Below are 14,386 nucleotides of genomic sequence, written 5' to 3'. Positions count from 1 at the left end.
CCTAAAGGATGGGATTGAACCAGCCTTAAAGAAGGACTGCAGGTAAAGGAAGCAAGTCTAAAGGTACTGAAGCTGGAAAGGTTGTGAGGGTTAAGAGCATGGGCTCTGGATACATACAGGCCTGGATTCAGATTCCAGCTGTAGCACTTAGGAGCACATCCAGTTACTCACCTCTGAGGCATCAATTTCCTTGTCTGTAAAATGAGGATACCAGTACCCACCCCATTTGACTATGAAAATTAAATGAGATAGTGCGTGTAAAATGCTCACTCTTGTGCCTGATCCATACTAAATAATCAATAATCGGATGTTTCTCTTGTTTTGTTTGCGTACTAAATGGAAAAGAAAATGCTCTCTGGAGAAGCTAGACTTTTCCCGAAACTCATGCCAACTTACCTGTACCTGGGACTGGACTTCAGGCCCCCAAAATGCTCGGTCAGTGCTCTTTTCAGTACATCTCTCTGTGTCTTGGGTTTCTCATTTTTGAGAAATAACAATCTCATAAGGCTCTTATGAAGATTAATGAGTTAATACATTTAAAGGTCTTGGTATAGTGCCTGGCAAGTAGTTAAGTACTCCAAAAACAACTAACGATAACTATTGTTATCATTTTTACTACTATACCATGCTGATTATCTGATACCTTGAAAGACCCACACGAATCCATAAGATCGCCTTTATATATTGTCTATACATATATATTTTCATCACCGACAATATGTTACTGAACCAAACTCAGGTCTGCTTTCCTGCGCACAGTAAAGCCAATCTACTGACACCAGGTTATGGTGAAGGAAAGGGCAGCATTTATTTTAAGAGTGCCAATACAAGGAGAATGGGTGGCTCCTGCTCTAAAACCCTGAACTCCCCAATGGTTTTCAGCGAAAAGTTTTTATAGGCATAATTTGGGTGAGGGCTGCAGGGTGTGTGGCTTTCTTCTGACTGCTTGGTGGTGAGATAACTGGGTGGTACTCCAGGAATCTTGGGCTCAGCCTGAAGTTACCTCCTGGGTGGGGGCCTTAGTTCCTGCAGAAGAACTCAATGATATTGTGATGTATATTCCTTGAGGAAGAACCAGGACCCTGCCCCAAGGTTGCACTGTTGTTGCTTGACTGCTCCTCCCTTGTTTCTGCATTTGCTCCCTTCCTGGTTTTGGTTTTTTGTTTGTTTGTTTGTTTGTTTGTTTGTATATTGGTGGCTTGCAGGGATCTTAGTTCCCTGACTAGGGATTAAGCCTGGGCCTGGCAGTGAAAGCACTGGAGTCCTAACCACTGGACTGCCAGAGAATTCCCTTCTGGCACTTTAAGATCCTATTAAGAAAGCAATAAAAGTCATCAATTGCTGTGCCCCACATTCCTTGGCAAACACTATCTCTCAGGGTGTATTGGAGACTTAGTTTTGATTATAAAGGAAGTTCTTTTCCTAACCACACCTTAATTGAGACATCATTCCATTTGTCCATCTGTCTTTAGTGGGCAGATTCCCAAGTCTAGAGGTGTAGGATTCATGCCGGAATTATGTAAGCAAGAATCACCACCTTGTGCTTCTGTTGGCACAAGCTTTCTGCAGGCAGGGAGTGGAGACACAGGTTGCTGCTTGCCTTGTACATCTGATGAAGGTACTGAGCAAAATAATGGAGTGCTCTGTGAGGAACCTGGCAAAGTGTCTGCTGTCCTTACATCTGGGATTTGACAGCTCTTTTCCTTTGCCTGTCATTCTGACTTTCTTTCTTTGCCTCCTGGGACCCCCGTAGCATCTTCTAAATTCCCTTTGTTCCCTTGGGGTTAAACATTACACTCATTTCTTCCTGAAGTCTGAAATGTCTGGGTCCACAAAGGCCAATTCATAATATAAACTTTATGAAGGTGGCTAGTGACACATCTTGAGATCCAACCTGAGTGGATGGGACTTGGGTGGATAGGCCAGTGAGGAGGAGAAAGGAAGAGAGAAGAAGGGCATTTGTTCTGTTACCCTAACTTTGAAAATGTGTATGTGAATGTAGCCAAAACTCTGAGAGGAGCCCAGATTTTAAAAGTTCTGGATGTTTCTGCCACCGTGAAAGGTGAAGAAGTAGAATACTTGCCCTTATTCTTGAGCCTGGGAAACCCATGGACCATGGGACTCGGGAACATGAAGGTTCATTCATGATTAAGCAGAGAGACTCCCAGGTCTGGTGTTTCATAGCAGGAAAGGGAAGGAAACAAATGCTGTGAGCTCTAAGGAAGACGAATCTGAGCATGTCAGACCAGCCAGTCTGTGTGAGACAAGGAACCCCTGTTTTTTTCAGATTTTCTTTCAGCCAATCTGAGCTACATTGGATGTGAAAAACTGTTTCTAGTGCTTTCCTTGCTTGAAACAGAATGAGGGGAATTCCCTGGCGGTCCAGTGGTTAGGACTCCGCATTTCCAGGGACACGGGTTCGATCCCTGGTTGACCCCACAAGCCACGTGGCGCAGCCAAAAAAAGGAAAAAAAAAAAAAAAGAAGAAGGGGAACGTGGAGGAGGTACTATACCATCTTTTTGTTTGTTGTCACCAGCCGGTAATGCACTCACTTACTTCTCTCCTTACCAGTCCATGGTCTTTGCTTTCCTTCTTGCTGAAGAGAATTAGCTTGTCCCGTACTCCACACTTCCACATTAGTGTATAAATGGAAGCAAAAGTATGAAATCAGAATCATCTGTTTTTACATTGGTAAGAGACTTTTTAAATTTGCTGGTTTATTCTGTCATTTTATGAATGAAGAAACAGTCCTAGAAAAATTAATAAGAATAACAATAAACAATAATAGCTAATATTTATTGCACTCTAAATATATACCAGCTAGTCTGTTGTTTTCTAGGGATGATCTAATTTAATCCTCACGCAACTCCATAAGGTAGGTTCTAGTAAAAATCCTCATCTTATAGTCAAGAAGCTCTCCAGGGAGGTGAAGTTGGTGGCACAAGGCCACACACCAGCCAAGTGGTGGGTCAGAATTGGAACCAGTCACTGACTACTGATGGTATCTGGCTCCTGTGGCCACCCGGGTGGCCCAAGGATCCAAGATCACACAGGCTCGTAGTAGCAGAGAACAACTGAGAGCCAGAACTCACTCCTTGCGAGGACTCCACTTCCTTGATGTTGCTGTGGGGTCCACACGCATCATTGCACTCCTGAGCAGTGATGATCCAGGGCCCATTCCTCTTCCCTGGTGGCTGATGTTTCACGCTGACTTTCCTCCTGCAGACATCGGGGGTCACCCCTGTTCTCCTCTTCTCAACATCACTACGTATCATTTGGTTCATCCTTAGGGTTTCCTTTGTTCCAAAACTGGGGGGGGGGGGGTGTGCGTGGTGGCTGTTTTTCCAACTTCCTTCTTAGATGCTCTTCTGCAAGCAAACACTCAGATACTTTTGTTCTCATGCATGCATTTCATTTCATTCATTCAACACATAATAATAGATGGCCTCCTATTGCCATGGTAAGTGCTAATCACTACAGATGGGCAACTAAAAAGTAACTTGGGAGCCCTAGAGGATAGGAACTACATCAACAAATCCTACATCTCCAGGACCTAAGAAGGTCCCCAGCACACAGTAACCTCTCAATTAATGTTTGTTAAATAAAAGTTTGTGTTTGTAAAAATCTCAAATTTACAATATACTTTCCTGAGATGGAAGTGGGCTTCGAAGTCTTGCTGCTGCCTCCTCTTTCCTGCCTTATTTCTTAGATGGCCTGTGAAAGGCACTCCATCCCGCTTTTCATTCATTCCTGGAAGCAGGCTTGTGTGTATCTTAGTTTTCCCTAGGTCCTCCCATAAGGCCAGACTGACATCTACTGGAGCACAGGAGACCTTCAGTCTGGCATCTTTCTTGAAGCTTAGAGAAAAGAAAGTGAACTTACAGCAAGAACAGAGGAGAGACAAAGGGAACTTCTTTTTTTTGTAATCCCCTACCCCTATCTTGTCCCTCCCCGCTTCCCTCTCCCCACTGGTAACCACTAGTTTGTTCTCTATATCTATGAGTCTGCTTCTGTTTTGTTATATTTACTGGTTTGCTGTATTTTTTAGATTCCACATGTAAGTGATATTATATAGTATTTGTCTTTTTCTGACTTATTTCACTTAGCATAATGCCCTCTGTGTCCATCCATGTTGTTGCAAATGGCAAAATTTTATTCTTTTTATGGCTGAGTAGGATTCCAGTGTATGTGTGTGTGTATGTATGTGTGTGTGTGTGTGTGTGTGTGTGTGTGTATCTCCAGAATTCCTTCTTTACAAGGACAGATGTTTAGGTCACAGACCCACCATAAAAGGAATGAAGGCAAATCCCCAGGACTCCAGGCTTCTAGAAAGAGTTTCTCAATGATAATAGTGATACAACTACCGAGCCCGCGTGCCACAACTGCTGAAGCCCGTGCACCTAGAGCCTGTGCTCTGCAACGAGAGAAGCCATCGCAATAAGAAGCCCACAAACCGCAGCGAAGAGTAGCCCCCGCTCACTGCAACTAGAGAAAGCCCACGCACAGCAACGAAGACCCAACGCAGCCAAAACGTAATTAATTAATTAATTTAAAAATGATAATAGTGATAGTTATTGAATGTCCATTCTGTGCCATGCCCATGTTAAGTATTTTATGCACATTACTAAGTGTTTTATTTACTTTCTGCACATTGTCCCAAGTAACCAATTTCTAATGCATGTCACAATGTTTTATCAACTCCACCTTTACTTTTGATCTTCTCCCTCCCCTACAACCTCCATCATGAGAACAACTAGGTTATAAGGCCAGGGCTTTGTGATATAGCTAGACTTACTAGCTAGACTCACTAGACTTATAGCTAGACTCACTCACGCACGAATGTGCGTACACACACACACACACAGATGTGAAGGAAATGAAACTTTCATCTTAATGCAGGTTGTGAGAGTTGCTGCTATCTTTTCGTTTCTGACAAATTCTTCATTCTTGGATCTGTTGTGCTTTTCTTACATGAATTAGAAGTCAAGAAGAGTGTGTTGAAGTTTTCACTTAGAAATAGGAACATGTCATCTGATTCTGGAAGACTACCTCAACATCCTAGCTAAGTTACTATGACAGATTTTCTCAGGAGAGAAAGAGACTGTTAATAATCCAAGACCATTAGTGCCTAGAATGAGAAAAACTCAGTGGTGATGTGTATTTATGGTTTTTTAACACAATGCACGTAATTGTTAGGGGGCTTCCTGAATTCAGCTCCCAGCCCTGTGAAGCAAGAGCAGAATGCACACACACCCACCCAGCCAAGGGCTGAAGTACCCTCTTCTTACTCCTTGGAAATGGCTTCTGTTTGCATCAACTATATGGCAGATGCCTTTGGATGATGTCAACCTCTTCATATGAAAAAGAGCAAGTCCAGAAACAAAGCATGCATTGCTGTGTCAGGCGAGTCTGGCGGGGCCAGACAATCATAGGGTTCTGTAAGGGCCGAGACCTCCCCTTGTAGGAACAGAGACTGCCTCTCATTTGCCTGCTGGAGTCTAACCCCTGCCACCCCAAAGGGAATCCTACTGCAAAAAATAAAAGTAGTGCATGCACAGCTTCTCATTCAGTGCTCTTCTTTCTTGGTGAAAAGTTTCTTTACGGTTAGTGTCCAGACTCTAGACTAATTTCAAGGAAAGCTTCCTTTTCAAAAAATTTATGCTGACTGTGAGTTGGAGTGCAAGTCTATTTCCTTTTGATCCTCCTTGCCTTTTGTTTCCTTGACCACCAACTGACTTTCTCTCTTACTCTTTCCTTCCCCATTTTGACATAAAATCTGTTATTTCTCCTTATCAGCCTCTAGCAGGCTCTTCCAGCAGTTACTGAATGCTGAAGTCTACCTCTGGGATGGTGGCTGGGATGGGGCGAGCATAAACATGAGTCTGGGTGCAAACCTACATAATAGTAGAAGCCCTGGAGAATCTATGTGGAGAGGCTATATCTATTGGTGGGTCCATGCTGGATGACAAACAAGAAATAGAACCAAGGTCATGTCTTTGCAAATCAACTCCAGTTAAATTAAATCACAGAATTCAAGCAGACTATCCTTATGCCCTGTAACTGTCTGCTTCATATTAACTCTATTTTTACAGTTGTTATGTCTTATCACTAAAGACCTGAGCAGACTCATTTTGGTATACCTCACATCCCTATCATATAACTCCATAACAAAATGATTCATTTCCAAACATAGACATTAAAGACAGTACTAGGGTCTATTTTAATATCCTAACTTGGGCAATTGCCCTGTGGAATGTGAAATGCACCAACAAATGAAATGAATAATTACTGGCACCAGGCATTTCCACAACATTTATCTTGTTTAATCCTTGTAACACTCATGAGGTTGTTGTGAGAATTAAATAATTCATGTAGGCACTTCCCTGGTGGCGCAGTGGTTAAGAATCCACCTGCCCATGCGGGGGACACGGGTTCCAGCCCTGGTCCGGGAAGATCCCACATGCCGTGGAGCAACTAAGCCCGTGCACCACAACTACTGAGCTTGCACTCTAGAGCCTGTGAGCCACAACTACTGGACCCGTGTGCCACAACTACTGAAGCCCATGCGCCTAGAGCCCATGCTCCACAACAAGAGAAGCCACTGCAATGAGAAGCCCACGCACTGCAACGAAGAGTAGCCCCCGCTCGCCACAAGAGAAAGCCTGCACACAGCAATGAAGACCCAATGCAGCCAAAAATTAAAAATATATATATAAAATAATTAATTAAAAACAATTCATGTAAAGAGCTTATTACATGCTTGGCATATATTATATGCTTGGCATATATTATATGCTTGGCTTAATATCATTATACTTACTATAATAATTATATGATAGCATCATGTGGTTTTATTTTCAACACATACCAGCTGGGAACCAACCTGCTTCCTCTTCCTGGGCACATAGAAAGTCTATATTATCCAGCCTGCCTTGCATCTGGCAGGGACAGTGTAACTCAGTTCTGGCCTATGGTATGTGGGTAGAAGTTATGGATGCCACTTCCAAGGCTGGCTATAGAATAGCCTGTGAAATCTTATGTGTCTTCTCTCCCCCTTATATGGAGCTAGAAGAGAAGGATTCTGCAATACAGGAGCCACATGATGGAAAGAGCCTGGATCCCTGAGTCATCTACGGAGAACAGCATCCTGATTCACATCAGGCTATGATGTGAGAGAAAACAAACTTTGCTTAAGCCACTGAGATTCGAGGGCTTATTCGTTATTGTAGCATAGATCATCTTACTCTGACTAATACAATGATGTTGAAGAGAAGGGAAACAAATATTCTCTAAATTAGTTATTTGAAAACAGTTCATTACCAAGTAAGGCAGAAGTAAATATTCACACATGAAACAAATCTGCAAAATTGTATGTGGAGTTTTAGGAAAGCTATAGAGCATCATTCTGCTGGGAGGTTAGGTTCCAGGTTTGCATAATGACAATAATGGCAGAACTGAGACTTGAATCAGGTGTGTCTGACTCTAGGACCAGTATTTTTCTTTACTCCATCCTACATCAGTTTGGGATGAACCAGTCAAGGTGCCTCCTGCAAGAGTCAGTGATAAAGTACAAGGTCTCAGAGGTCAAACTAGATCAAATGATGTGTTAGCCCAGGGCTTTAATAGGTCAAGAACAATGGGGAAAGAGGGGACCAAAATGCAAAGCTAAAGAGGTAGTGCTGAAAGTTCAGAATGGTGAGATGTGCCATAAGTAGGGAAATGTACTACAAGGCCAGAAGACAAAAGAGGGTAACAGGACTGAGTGTAGAGGGACAGAATCAGGAAGAGGGGCTCAACCTGGAGACTGAATTTCATGTAATGCTGGCCAAGGGGATAGCCCTGATGGACAGGATTTGAGGCAAGAGAATGAGAACAGCAGGAACCCTCCAAAAATCCCTACAAATGCCAGCTAGCATTTCTGTCATGATCATGGATTACAGAAACGCACAATGTATGAAGACTAGCTCCATTATCACTTAGGGTGTCATATTTGGGGTTCATGGTTTTTCCAGAAAGATCAACCACCTCATCTCCAATTTTTCTGAGCACCAGGCACCTGTATTTTAAGAGCTCACTTAGCTCTCATTGGTATAGACATACTAATAGCTGGCAAAACTACCCAATAGCATTATTAAATACACATTGTTGAATATGCTTTTGGTCTCCTGGCACTCATTCCCCCTTTTTTTTTTTTTTTTTTTTTGCTAACAACACCTATATCCTGGAGGTGAATTGCCTCTCCCTCATTTTGTATAGTTATGATAAGATGTCTATCATGGTGCCCTAGTTTCTCCTAGTGAAAGAATGGGGCCCAAACCCAAATTAAATCAACTCTCTCTTCCAGGACTTTGAACTTTGAGCAGAATAACACATGAATGGGAAACACAGTTGAATTTCATGAACCCAGGTGGTCCCTCAAACCTACCCTGGTTCTTTTCTTCTCTAAGCCTGGTCCCAGAGCCTTCTGATGAAATCTGTGGGCTGTGCTGACCTTTGGTGAAGTGTGGAGTAGAGGCACTCAGAATCAGGACAAGGTGCTTGGGTAAGCTTGGAAGAGCACAGGGTGTCGATTCCACAGAACAGGTGGAGACCAAGAACCAGATATAGAATCAGGTATCTGCCAAAGAGTTCAAGCAAGCAGAAACAATCAAGTTTAGGAGTATAGGAAATCAAATTTCCTGATTAATTTAGAAACGAATGGTAGGTCAGTTAGGATGTTTTTTGGTTGCAAATGACAGAAAACCAGCTTGAACTAGCTTAAGGGGAAAAAGGACTTTATTGCTTTATTAACCACATTGCGATAGGAGCAGTGATTATATAATTTATCACCCACCTGGAACACTTCTGAGAACAAAAGAGCGAGATGTTAATGATTAAGCTGGGACAACAGAGGTAAACTGGGCCTGCCTTAGGCAAACTGGAATGAATCTTCACGTAAGGAAATCAGAATGAATAAAACCTAAAAGGCTGCCAGGGATTTCTCTCTTTGTGTAACAGTTATTTCTCTCTGCTTTCTACTTCTCTGTGTGGGCTCCATTTGCATAAGCGTTTGTAGCAGGGGGCACACTGCCAGAAGGTCCAGGCTCAAATTCTTACAGATTACCAGTCAGAGAAGAAGAAAAGATGCTTTTGCATCTGCTCCAGTATAAAATATCCTGCCCCAGAATTTCAAGCAGCCTGGCCTGTGTCACCTGATAACCCCTGGACCAATCTTTGTGAACAAAAGGATACATTCCTACCATTGGTTCACCTTGGGCCATATGCCCTTCTTGTGTCGATGACATAGAAGTACCATTAATCAATAGGCCCAGTAGTTTGAAGCAGCATTTCCCCAAAGGGAAGAGTTATTCTGAGAGACAAAACCATATATATCCACTATGACAGCCTCTTACAGAGTGCCTGCTGTCAAATCCACTGGCAGTATGGGAACATAAAACACAGCTATTGGATAAGATACACGTTATACAAAATACAGCTGTCCGAATGCTGGAGCTACCATTAACCCATTTACTCAGGAAACCCTTGACAATCCACTTTCACAAAGTGGATTGCTCTATCCCTTTGGAGTCTAGTATATAATAGTCCATTAGAGATATGGAAGGCCCCAGGGCTTGGTGTTCCTATGAGCCTCTAGAACCTCTCAAATGAAGTGAACTTACCCCAAAAAGGCATTGGCAGAACCATAAGGGCAGTGGGCACCATGAGTTTAAATGGGGAGTTGGGAACAGAAAGACAAGTGAGGACTCCCTAGAAAAGGGTTCAGAAAGAGGATGCTAGAGGCAGACTTCCCTTCCATCACAGCTTGGCTCAGCTCCCAAATCTACCACCACTGCCTCCTGTTTCAGCTTGTTGTTGGAAAGCTCCACTGTTTATGATAAAACTCGGAACAGAGACGCTACCTTCTGCCACCCTGGGACGGTCCTCTCCACTTTGCAGAGGATCGCATGGTGGCTAAAACTCAGCAGCAGTCTGCTTTCTCCCTGCCCAGCCCTTCCCTGGGAAAAAGAAGGAGTGGATAAGTGTGTGAAAGGCTGCCTGGGTGACTGTGGGCTCCCACCCAAAGAAGCCACTCGGCCCAGCGGCCGGGTGGAGAGCGAGGCCCAATGGGATACTATTTCGCAATGGATCCCTCACCACAGTGAGGAACACAGTGTTTACTGGAGAGAGCTCTTCACGCCAAGGTCCCTCTGTGCCTTCCAGAAAACTGCAGCCTGAACTCTAATAAATAACCAAGGGCTCAGCCCAAGCCCTGTTGGAGCGGATGGGGCTGCCCTTGCCACAGTGCTGAACAGCAGGAATGTTGCCAGTAAGCCCTGCCCTTTGGAACCAGTCAGTAAGGCTGAAAACGCTGGAAGCTGGACACACTTGTTGGGACTCCACATTCTAAATTGGAGATTCCACCCGGGCTATTAATAGGTGAATTCTCTCCTGCTGAGCTTAAAGCATCTGGGTCAGTCACAGGAAATTCTTGGAACTAAACAGTATGTGAATAAACAAACAAGCATGGACATCTGGTTCAGGAGAAGCAGCTAATGAAATATATCACAGCTCAGCTTGTTCCAGAGTTCAGGGTAATGAAACGAATTGATAGTTGATATGATCATTTCAGTGCTGGTCTATGGTCAGTGTACATATTGGTGGTCCCATTCTGTTCATTTGTTTTTTTTCAAATGTTTCGTCTCTCTTTATTCACTGTTCAAGACAGACTATTTCTTTTTCAATTTTTAATTCAAATATGGAGTGGTTGCTGCAGACCCCTTCCAGACTGAGGCACTCAATTGCCCAGCTGCTGGGGGTGCAGGGGCCAGTAACCCTCAGCTGAGCCCCTTCCTGGTCCAGCTAGAGAGTACGAGTAGAAAAGTGGTCACCAGGGGTTGGGGATGGGGAAATATTAAGAGGTTGGTACAACAGTACAAGCTTTCAGTTATAAGATGAATAAGGTCTGGGACTTCCCTGGCGGTCCAGTGGTTAAGACTCCGTGCTTCCACTGCAGGGGGTGGGGATTCGATCCTTGGTCAGGGAACTAAGATCCCACATGCCGAGGCGCGGCCAAAAAAAAAAAAATGAATAAGGTCTGAGGATCTAATGTATAACTTGGTGACTATAATTGATAACACTGTATTGTATAATTGAAATTTGCTAAGAGAGCAGAACTTAAATGTTCTCACCAAAGACAAAAATTTTAAAGGGGAAAAAAAAAAAGAGAGAGACATCCCACATGCTCTCTTCCCATCACTAAGGGTCACCATTATTATCACTTCCAATAGCATAGATTTGTCTCTTTTAGGGCTCTATTGAAATGGTGTCATATAGTGTATACTCTTTTTGTGTCAGGTTTCTATTGCTCAACATTTTGTGACATTCACTCATGGTGTTGCGTGAGGTTATACATAATTCATTCCTGTTGCTATACAGTCTTCCACTGTGACAAGATAATGCCATTTATTTTTCTACTCTGTGGTTGATGGGCATTTGGGTAGTGCCGGTTTGAGGCAGTTATGAACAGCATTGCAAAGAACATTCTAGAGTAGGTCTTTGGCAGGGCATGAATGCTCATTGCTGTAGGGAATTTAAAATACTTAGTTTTAGTAGATATTACCAAACAGTTTTCCAAAGTGGCTGTACCAAGTTATACTGCCACTTGCAGACCATGAACATTAAAACCAATACTTGGTGTTTTCCATCCTGAGCCATTGGGGTGGTGAGTATATTGTGGTTTTAATTTGCATTTCTCTGGAGGCCAATGAAGCTGAGCACATTTTCATATGTTTCTTGGCCATTGGGATATTCTCCTTTGAGAACGTTCAAGTCTTTGCCCATTTTCTGTTGGGTTGTCAAGACAATTCTTTCTTTGCTGTTGGCTGTTGGGAAACCCTACAGAGATCATCTTTGGTATAGAGGGAAAGAGGAATGGTATTTTGTCCAAGGACAAAGCATGCAGGAAAATATGCAGGAGAAGAAAAACACGGGCTTCAAAGTTGCTGGAAAAGGGAAGTAGAAATGAGATTCATCCACAGCAGCAAAGCCATAGACTCATGTGGAGAAACGTAAATTGAGGTGGCGTCCAGGAAGCCATGGACACAGATGGGATCCAGCTGTGGGATGCAGGGAAGCCAAAGTAGTGGCTTTGGGTGGGTGCCAGCGAGAATCACAGGAGTCCACTCAACTGATAAGACTCTGAATACATAAGAAATGTTATTCACGATTGCCAGAATAGTTAGAAAAGGCTGTGGTTCCCGGGTGGCATCCAAACAGAGGTTAGAATGAAACAGAATGGTTATTGTTAGACTTGTATATCCAGGCAGAGTCACGAGATCATTAAGTGGGTAGCACGGTTTTAGAGCAGAAGGGTGGGTGCACACTTTTTTTTCAGGTTCACTCAACCACCACATGGGAGAAATAACAAGGGCAGAGTGACCGAGAACACAAAAACATCCTTTTCTAGGCAGCTCTGTTCCTGGGGAGCAGTCCACAACCTCAAACAGTAGGAGGGGGCCAGAGTCAGATCTACTGTGACTTTGCATCCTCTTTCTACCTGTCTACAAAATCAGCCCTCTCCACATCCCAGCTCTGGCGTCAGACCAGTCCTTACCTGCCCCGGGGACTTCTGAAGCAACTCTGGATCTTGCTTTTCTATCAGTTTGACCTGAAGGGGTTCCTCATGCTGATTCTTGGGTCCCGGTGGCAAAACTGGGACCCTGTTTTGCCCTTTTCATACCGTTATCTGAGGACCTGTGCTCTGGTGAAGACCTTACTGTTTTGTTAGGAACAGGTTCTCTTCAGGAACCTTTTCATTTTAGAGTTGGGGTGAAGAAAATGGATACTCTCCACAAACCTAATCCACCCTCTTGATCCTGCAGGAACCTTGTGCCTGTTAGTTACCAGATAAGGACTGCAGAAAAAAATTACTTTCATTCATTGATTCAGTGATACTTTATTTTTCTTAACATCTCTATTGGAGTATAATTGCTTTACAATGGTGCGTTAGTTTCTGCTTTATAGCAAAGTGAATCAACTATACATATACATATATCCTTTTTTGTGCATCTGCTATGTGCTGGGTGATGTGCACCCTAGAGACACAGCGGGACACAAGACAGACACAGCGCCTTCATGGAGCATCTATTCCAGTAGGTCACACAGACATTAAGTAGGTAACATCAATAAAATATAAGAATAGGGAAGCTCAGACTCCTTTCTCTCAAAGTGTTTAACCTTCTTTTATGTGTTGGTTGTTTAATAGGAAGAATTCATGGTAAAACTCTAAGCACAGTTTCTACAACAGTGGTTCTCAACTGGGATTGATTTTGCCCCCAGGGGACGTTCGGCAGTGTCTGGAAACACACTTGGAGCATCTCATGGGCAGTATCCTTGGACGCTGCTAGATGTCCTACAGCGCACAGGACAGCCCTCACAGCAAAGAATCATCTGACTCCAAATTTTAATAGTGCTGCAGTTGAGAAACCGTGTTCTGCACTAAACCCTGGCTCTTTCCAAGGCCAGGAATCGCTTTTTTTGTTGTGGTTATTCCAAACCAAATTCTTTGGCATTAATATTTACTACAAATATCAATAACTCATTAGCACTTACTATGAGATGTGCCTTGTGCTAGGACCTTTGCATTTATTATCTCATTTACTCATCAGGAAAATAGGACATACATAATATCATTGTCATTTTACACATAAGGAAACAGAGGTTCAAAGAGATTAAATAACGTCCCCAAGGTTATATAGCTCATAAGTGGCAGAGCCGGCATTTGAAAGCAGGTTTGACAAAGCCTAGGCCTTTTACCAACTTACTTGACTAGTTCTTGTGATGATTTCATTACTTGATGTTTTTATGAGGTTTTGGAGTTTTCAAAGCACTTGCGCAAGATCAGCCCCAAAGCAGGGTTTTGTGGTAAAGCAGCGGCTTGAAGTCTAACGTGTGCTTGGGTCCTAGTCCTTGCTCACCTTGTGACCTCAGATCAATGACTTGACTTCCTTCGGCCTCTGAATTCTCATCTCTAAAATGAGAGCACTGAACTAGATGATTTTTCAGGGTCCTTCCAATGCTCATCTTTTTACCGAGAGATGACATAAGGTAAAACTGCAATCTGTATCATTGGCTAGCAAACTTCTTGATTAAAATGTACAGTAAGAGATTCATTTTGCATCATGACTCAGCATACACACACACACACACACACAATTGAAATATGTTTTACAGAGCATACCGAAACTGCCAGATCCACCAGGTTTTGCTGCAGTGATACACAATCTCCAAATCTCAAAGCAACCAGCGTTTTGTTCTGGCTCACGAGGTGGCTGGGGACACAGCTCCGCCTTGTCCTTCCAGGACTCAGGCTGATGGAGCCGCCTCCATCTCAAAGGTCACCAGTTT

At 43.3% G+C, this 14,386-nt stretch overlaps 1 protein-coding gene across 1 annotated transcript in view; it reads left to right on the top strand.

The window, feature by feature from the left end:
• The window catches only part of DEPTOR (DEP domain containing MTOR interacting protein), a 196,361-nt gene that overhangs the window by 161,282 nt on the left and 20,693 nt on the right, over nucleotides 1-14,386 (top strand). The window lies entirely within an intron of this gene.

This window comes from Balaenoptera borealis, assembly GCF_965194805.1.
Source record: "Balaenoptera borealis genome assembly, chromosome: 17".
Taxonomy (NCBI): Eukaryota; Metazoa; Chordata; class Mammalia; order Artiodactyla; family Balaenopteridae; genus Balaenoptera; species Balaenoptera borealis.
The sequence above is the reverse complement of the archived record's forward strand: the minus strand, read 5'-3'. Positions and strand labels throughout refer to the sequence as shown.